The sequence below is a fragment of the Phragmites australis genome, chromosome 12 (assembly GCF_958298935.1).
Source record: "Phragmites australis chromosome 12, lpPhrAust1.1, whole genome shotgun sequence".
NCBI classification, from domain to species: domain Eukaryota; kingdom Viridiplantae; phylum Streptophyta; class Magnoliopsida; order Poales; family Poaceae; genus Phragmites; species Phragmites australis.
Window position 1 is genome coordinate 31,453,797 of NC_084932.1, and position 7,013 is coordinate 31,460,809.

A 7,013-nucleotide genomic window follows, 5' to 3' on the forward strand; every position below is an offset into this window, starting at 1 on the left:
GCATCACAACCTTCAGTTCCTGAGCAGCTTCAGTTGGTGTATGTATGGCCAGAGTGTCGGATCAGGAATAGTTGATCCCCTCCATATTCGTTGCAAACGATGGAGAAAAGAAGGAGCGGCCTCGGATGGCCCTCCACGTCGGCGGCGATCGTCTGGACCGGAGCCGCGGGATCACTGGCGAGAAAATCGGAGTCGCTCTTGCGCTCGCCTCTGTGAATTACGGACTAACGCCAATGTAATACTGGATTTTCAGAAAAAAAAAGAGAGAGTTGACCAAATCTTGACCTTTTAATCTGTTGCTCGGATGACCGATCGGAGATCGCGGTTGTGTTCATCTCGTCGAGACGAACCCATTTTGCTATTCATATGTCCGTTCCGGGCACTCTGGGACCCGTAGCGAGCCTAATAAACTTAGACCGTTCGTTGTTTTGAAAAAAAAATATATATAAAAAAAAGAGAGGATAAGTGCTGGATGGATCGGTCCTCAACCCGATCCATCCAGACTCTTCCCCGTGTGCGGTCTCTCTCTCGAACTCTCTCTCTCGCGCGAACTCTCTTTCCTGCCGGGTTTAGCCGCCGGCCGCCGCAGCCCGCCGCTGCAGCCCGCCGACTGCCGTGCCCCGACCGCCGCCGCCGCGCCCCCTGCTGCGTCGTCGGCGCTGCCGCTGCGCTGCCGTCCGCGCGTTCGTCGGCCGCCGCCGCTGCTGCACACGCCGCCGGCCGCGCCCACCGGCCACCGCCAGCCCCGCCACCGGCGCCTCCCCCCCTCTCTCCCTCGGTGTGTCGCCAAAGCAACCCAGCGACGCAGAGCAGAGAAGCCAGGAAAAAAGAGAAGGAAGAAAGAGAAGAAAAAAAATGAAAGAAAGGAAAAAAAGAGAGAAAAAGGAAAAAAAAAGAAGGGGAAAAGTTGGAAATTTTCGGAATTTCGTCGGATTCGTCGTCAAACTTTCGAAGGCGGATTTTCGGTAATTTTCTGGACGTTTGTGGTTGGATTAAATCAATCAGTTAATTCGTGTCGTATCATTTCATGTGATCAATAGTTTGATTCATTTTGATAATCGTGGTTGACTCGAAGATACGACATACGAGTTGCAGTATTCAGTTCGTCGAAGTGAAATCTAAGTAATGAGGTTTTTAGTTCAACCCTAAATTGGAAATAGTGTATCATTTCATGCGATACAGCTCTCTGTTCAGTTGTCCGAAATGTCAGCGTAGACGCGACGTTTTCCGACGTAGGGTTGACGCTTCATTTTTTATGTGCTTCAAATGTACTTTAGTGCTAATAACATACCTGTTCAGGTGGTACCTCTTCTGGGCGGCCGTGATTTTGCTTTTGATTCGTCGCTTTTGGTGAAAGGCAAGTAACTTGGGGGTGTGGTTCTATGCTATGTTTATATTCATGTCTTACTTCTTTTGCAAATAAAATTAAAGTATATGGTTTTCTTTTCTAATCCATTTAAACGATGGATGGCATTGCATTTGATTATTTAAATCAATGCTTTTCTTGTTGAGTTGGATTGTACCTTTATCTTCATGAATCAGTTTATCTTTGTGAAATCAGTTTATCTTCATGAATCAGTTGTGGTTTTTATCATGAGCTATTAAAAAGGAATAAAGAATTGACGTCAATTCACATGCATACATATGCATTAATGCACTTCATATGGTGATAAAGGCCGATCACTGCCATCGTGCGTGATTCGTACCGGTACATGGAGTTGCACGAGGAGTTGGCATCGTCCAGCTCTCAAATGGAGTTGCATCATGGCATTCATACATTTCTTTTTATGATATTTGGAGAATTCAGAATTCTGGGAGTTGAATACCATATTTTGTGGAAGACTGGGTTGAAGTTTGTCGTTATTTTCTCGACAAATATTTTGAAATGACGATCTCTTTAAAACCATGTGTTTTCTTGTTGATGTGAGAAAAATGTTTATTTCCCAAATATTTTTGAATGAAGGGGTTGAAACTTGTCGTTTTCTTCTCGACAAATATTCTGAAATAATGATCTCCTTAACACCAAGTGTTTTTCTTGTTGATGTGAGAAGAATGGTTATTTTCCCAAATACTTTTGATCGAAGTGAGGTATGTTTATATTCATAGCTGTTACTTGCTGAGCTTGTCTCACCCCCTGCTAATTCTTTACAGGTATGTTTAACTGCTGACGTGCATTTTGGGGTTGGATCTGGGTAGTTGCACACACTATCTTACCATGATGTCGATAGCTCAACTGGTGAATACAAGTGGTGTGTCTGATGGTCTGTCGTTTGCTTCTTTTTTTTTTGTGGTACGACGCTGGTAGCATCGTGGTGGACTCTATTTACAGGCTGGTTATACCTACTCTTGTCTGCCTATGATATTTTCTTTGGTCAGTTATACCTCTTTATAGAGGAAATGCTGTCAAAATGTCCTATTTTCAAATAAATAGGCTTAGTTGTGAAGTAGGGTGTTACAGCTTGGTATCAGAGCCTAGGCTTTAGATCCTAGGTAATTGAGTGACGAATCTGACACACTAGCACAAATAGAATGGGTATGGGATGCATTGCATTGCATACGCCTTGTTTATCTTTGTTCGCTTATGTTCGCTATCTCGAATAAGTACTAATGAAGTTACTTGTTCAATTCTTCACATGTTCTTTAGTGTTTTATCGTTGATATATATTGTTAAGTTGTTGGAGTCAGTTCCGTTGGAATGGTGGTTTTGTTAGGATGTTAAAAGGGCTACCTTGGTCATTAGAACCTGAGAAGCTTCAGAGGATCAATGGTATAGCTGTTGTATGGCACTGCAGAAGGGTTAAGTGGAGGGCCCCCATGATGCTTTTTCTGCATTGCCAGGTGAGGTTGACCAAGAGTTAGGTTTGCGATCCAATTATCCACATACAGAGCGAATATTTTGGGTACGAGATGGACTGGCCCCCATGTCGTTGACCCTAACTATTCGTTCTTGGAATGTCGGAGAAATGGATCGATGTGTGCCTTACCATAGAAGATAAGGTGTTAATGTTTTCAACCTAACCATTAGAATGGTGTAGGAATTTCTTTTCCCATGGAGTCGGGGCGATCTTTTTGCCGATGGTGTGAAGATGTGTTGATAGTGAGATCCTAGTGGGGTTCTGGGAGTTGTTGCTAATCTTTTGTGGTTAGAATATCTACGCATGTTTTGAAATGATTATTTTAGGTAGTTATTTTGTTAAGTTAGCCTTTGTGGAATAGTCCACTGGCTATGGGAGTTGGAGATATCGATGTGTTGAAACAACCGATTTGCATCGAAGTGATGCTAATGGAGTGACACCTTCCTTAAGGAGGCAACAGTTGTTTTAAACCTGTTTTGTGAGGTTTCACAATTGGAATACCTAAGGTTGACCCTGGCGGGGCTGAGGTAGAGATTTTGGTTGAATCGTGTTATGTTTCCGATATCGTTTAGTTAAACCTGTCATCTTTGACATGGGAATTCATTTGCTTTGGAGCTTGAGGCCAAGAAAATACTTGGGTTGTAGGAGCATTGGCGTTGCCAAGGGTTTACTGAATAGTCTATGACCTATAACCTCATGATAGGATACTAAGTTGGTTTGTCACCATGGGAGCATTATCAATTGAACCTGGTGAGTGTTGCTCGTTAAAGTGAATGTTGGATTTTAAGGTCGCCCAAACTTTTCTTGACCTAATAACCGAAGGTGTTGTTAGGGTTTGTCGTGGTATTTTATTGACAGTTTTTTTTAATGTGATCCATCCTAGAACTTTGTTTCCTATTGGTCCTTGTAGAGTGAATGAAGTTAAAGGAGTAATAGACCAATTTCTGACGTGAAAGTTTTGGATATCTGTTGGCGACCCAGTTTTCTCTAAGGATGGAGATTTGATGAGAAATGCCTGAGTGGGTTTACATACTGGAAGTTTGCCTCTATTGGGAGCAAGTCTATCCAAACCCTGGTTCAAGAGAAGAGCGTTGTAAAAGTGGAGTTCATTCTGGAATTTAAATGCTGAGATTAGAGTTATGTTTGGGGACTAAGGGTTGCTCCCCTGTTTAAAAGAGTTTTGTGAAAGAGGATGAACATTTGGGGTGTTGCAAATGGTGTTTTCTAAACTAAATTGGATTTGGATTAACAAGGTTGAGTTTGTAGGAGTCATGTTTTCAACCCTCTCCATGAGCATTCCACAGTGATTATCTTGTCGGTTAGATTAACCGATGTCTTTTCAACTTTTGAGGAGGGTGTGTCTTTGCATGCAATTTTACTTTGAAGAAGTTGTGGTGTGGTTACCGATAGTATGACTGGCATGGGAATGTGAGCAAGATGTGAAGTTCTTTAGTATGCCAGTTTGGCATGTTTTGAACGTACCAGTCAACACAGTTTATCTATTGATCCTTCCTGTGAAGGAGTTAAAGTTGAAACGAAGAAGGTTTATATTCGTATTGGGGTTTTGACCCGAGTTTGTGGAGATAGCCAAATAACATTTTTGGTGTGATTGCATCCACCAAAAAGGATGTGTCTGGGCAACTAATGCCTTGGTTTTAGAACTAGTCGAAGAGAGTGTCTCATAATTGGCTGGTATAGTATTAGCAGAGATGTTGTGTGTTCTTGCATTTATTTTCCCTTCTAATGATGAGAAGGCAACGAAATGGTAAAGACCGTCCAATGTAACAGAGATTCAGAGTTTTCTTGGATTCGCTGGCCAATACCGGCCTTTTATACAAGGCTCTTCCTTAATTGCAAAACCTATGACTAGACTTACTCAAAAGGGTATTCCATTTGTATGGACTGATGATTGTGAGGTCAGTTTCCAAACCTTAAAGAATAAGTTGGTGAATGCTCCTATTTTGGCTTTGCCCGAGAGTGGTAAGCGGTTCACAATATACACTGATGCTTCTCGGATTGGGCTTGGCTGTGTGCTTATGCAAGAAGGTCGGGTAATTGCATATGCTTCCAGACAATTGAAAACTTATGAACAGAAGTATCCCACTCATGACTTAGAATTGGCCGCAGTGGTTTTTGCCTTGAAGAGTTGAAGGCATTACCTGTATGGGGAGTCATGTGATATTTTCACTGATCATAAGAGTCTCAAGTATATTTTCACTCAAAGGGATTTGAATTTGAGACAGCGAAGATGGTTAGAGTTAATCAAAGATTATGATCTGACAATTCAGTATCATCCTGGAAAGGCCAATGTGGTAGCTGACGCCCTCAGTAGAACAGGTGTACCTAAAGCAATAATGTCTTTACCTTCAGAGTTGGATCGGATGGGGATATCTTTTTGCTTTGCTGGCACTGTGCAGCAAGAAACTCAAATGATTATCCAATCTGCTATACCTGAACGTGTACGTGAAGCTCAACAGCATGATCGTCTCCTTTTAGAAGTACGAAAAAGAATTTCAGCAGGAAAAATCAAAAGAGAGTTTAGTGTGGATGAGCAAGGTGCAATACGCTTTAGAGGCCGTCTCTGTGTACCACAGAAGGCAGATGTGAAAATGGATATATTGAGAGAAGCTTACCGGACTCCTTATACTATTTATCCAGGTGAAACCAAAATGTATCGAGACTTGAAGCAAAATATTTGGTGGAAAAGGATGAAAGTGGATATTGCTAAGTATGTTGCAGCTTATGGTGTCTGCCAACAAGTAAAGGCTGAACATAAAAGACCTGCAGGATTAATGCAACCCTTAGAAATTCCAGAATGGAAATGGGAACATATCACTATGGACTTCATTGTTGGGTTGCCTTGTTCACCTCGAGGCAGAGATGCTATTTGGGTTGTCGTGGATAGGCTTACAAAATCCGCATATTTCATCCCAATAAAAACAACCAGTTCGGCACATGTTTTGGCTCCCTTGTATATCAAGGAAATAGTGAGGTTGCATGATGTGTCAAAATCAATCATTTCATATTGGGATTCTAAATTTGTATCCCAGTTTTAGCAGAGTTTGCTTATAACAATAGCTATCAAGCAAGTATCCGAATGGTTCCTTTTGAGGCCTTGTATGGCCGAAGATGTGTTTCCCCGTTATGTTGGGATTCTGTTGGAGAGAGATCATTACTTGGTCCGGATAAAGAACCACCAAAATCAATTGAAAGCCAATTGTCTTAGTTTCTTTGGTAAAATTTCACATAGAAATCAGCTTCGCAATTGAGCTGGTGTTAAAGATGCTTAATAAATTAACTCCGAAGAGAATCCCACAGGATCAACCTTGTGACTGACTTGTCATGCCACAAATAATCTAAGCCACCACAAAGATGTTTTTAAAAGACGTGGAAAATTCACTCTTGCCGGTCTATAGGATTTGCACCTTTGCTAGTTCAAAAATATTCCATGTTTTAGCCAAGCCTCCTTATTCCAAGATATACCTTGCATTTGAACTTTGCTTTAGATAAAGCTTTTGAAGCTTTTGGTGGACAGGGTTAGTAGTAGTCCTCTGGTCATGAAAATATAACGTTTTGGACAAGATTTTGGTCTAACTTTTAAAACTTTGACAAACACAATTGAATTTTCATAATCTGGAGTAAAATTATTCGAACCTTTGCATGCTGGCTATCAATAGCTTTTAAAATTTAATTTGAAAGCATGAAAATCATATATGTAGATTTATCTTTAGAAATACTTTCATAATAGCATAAATTTCATAGAATTATAGATATATTTCTTGTAGAAAAAGGTGCTCAGAGCTACATTATGAAGATCATGTCGTTGTCCAAAATGACAAGTATTTGTGACTAGAGAGAATTCAATTATATGTAAACTAGAAAATAGCGTATTGTTGGCACGCCATTTGATCTTGAGCAGTTGCAATCACAAACAGGCAAGCAGCAGCGTTGGTTCAGAGCATAGAACATGATCCACGAAAACACAAATTTGGAATGCTTCAAACGATATTGGTAACTAAAAGGAATTTTAAGAAACCTATACATCATCAAGATATGCATGTGCTTACCTGGTTGCATTTGGCGAGACGCTCAAACCGGCAGGGAGCTCCTATCTTGATTTGACCCTGAAATCCACTATGTGAAAAAAGGCCATGGGTG

At 41.1% G+C, this 7,013-nt stretch overlaps 1 long non-coding RNA gene across 1 annotated transcript; it reads left to right on the forward strand.

Moving 5' to 3' along the window:
* Positions 1 to 241: 241 nt before the first annotated feature.
* LOC133887007 (uncharacterized) lies at positions 242 to 2,894 on the forward strand. Its single transcript, XR_009903494.1, has 3 exons — positions 242 to 965; positions 1,300 to 1,372; positions 2,152 to 2,894. It is a non-coding gene; the product is annotated as an uncharacterized LOC133887007 (long non-coding RNA).
* Positions 2,895 to 7,013: the final 4,119 nt, after the last annotated feature.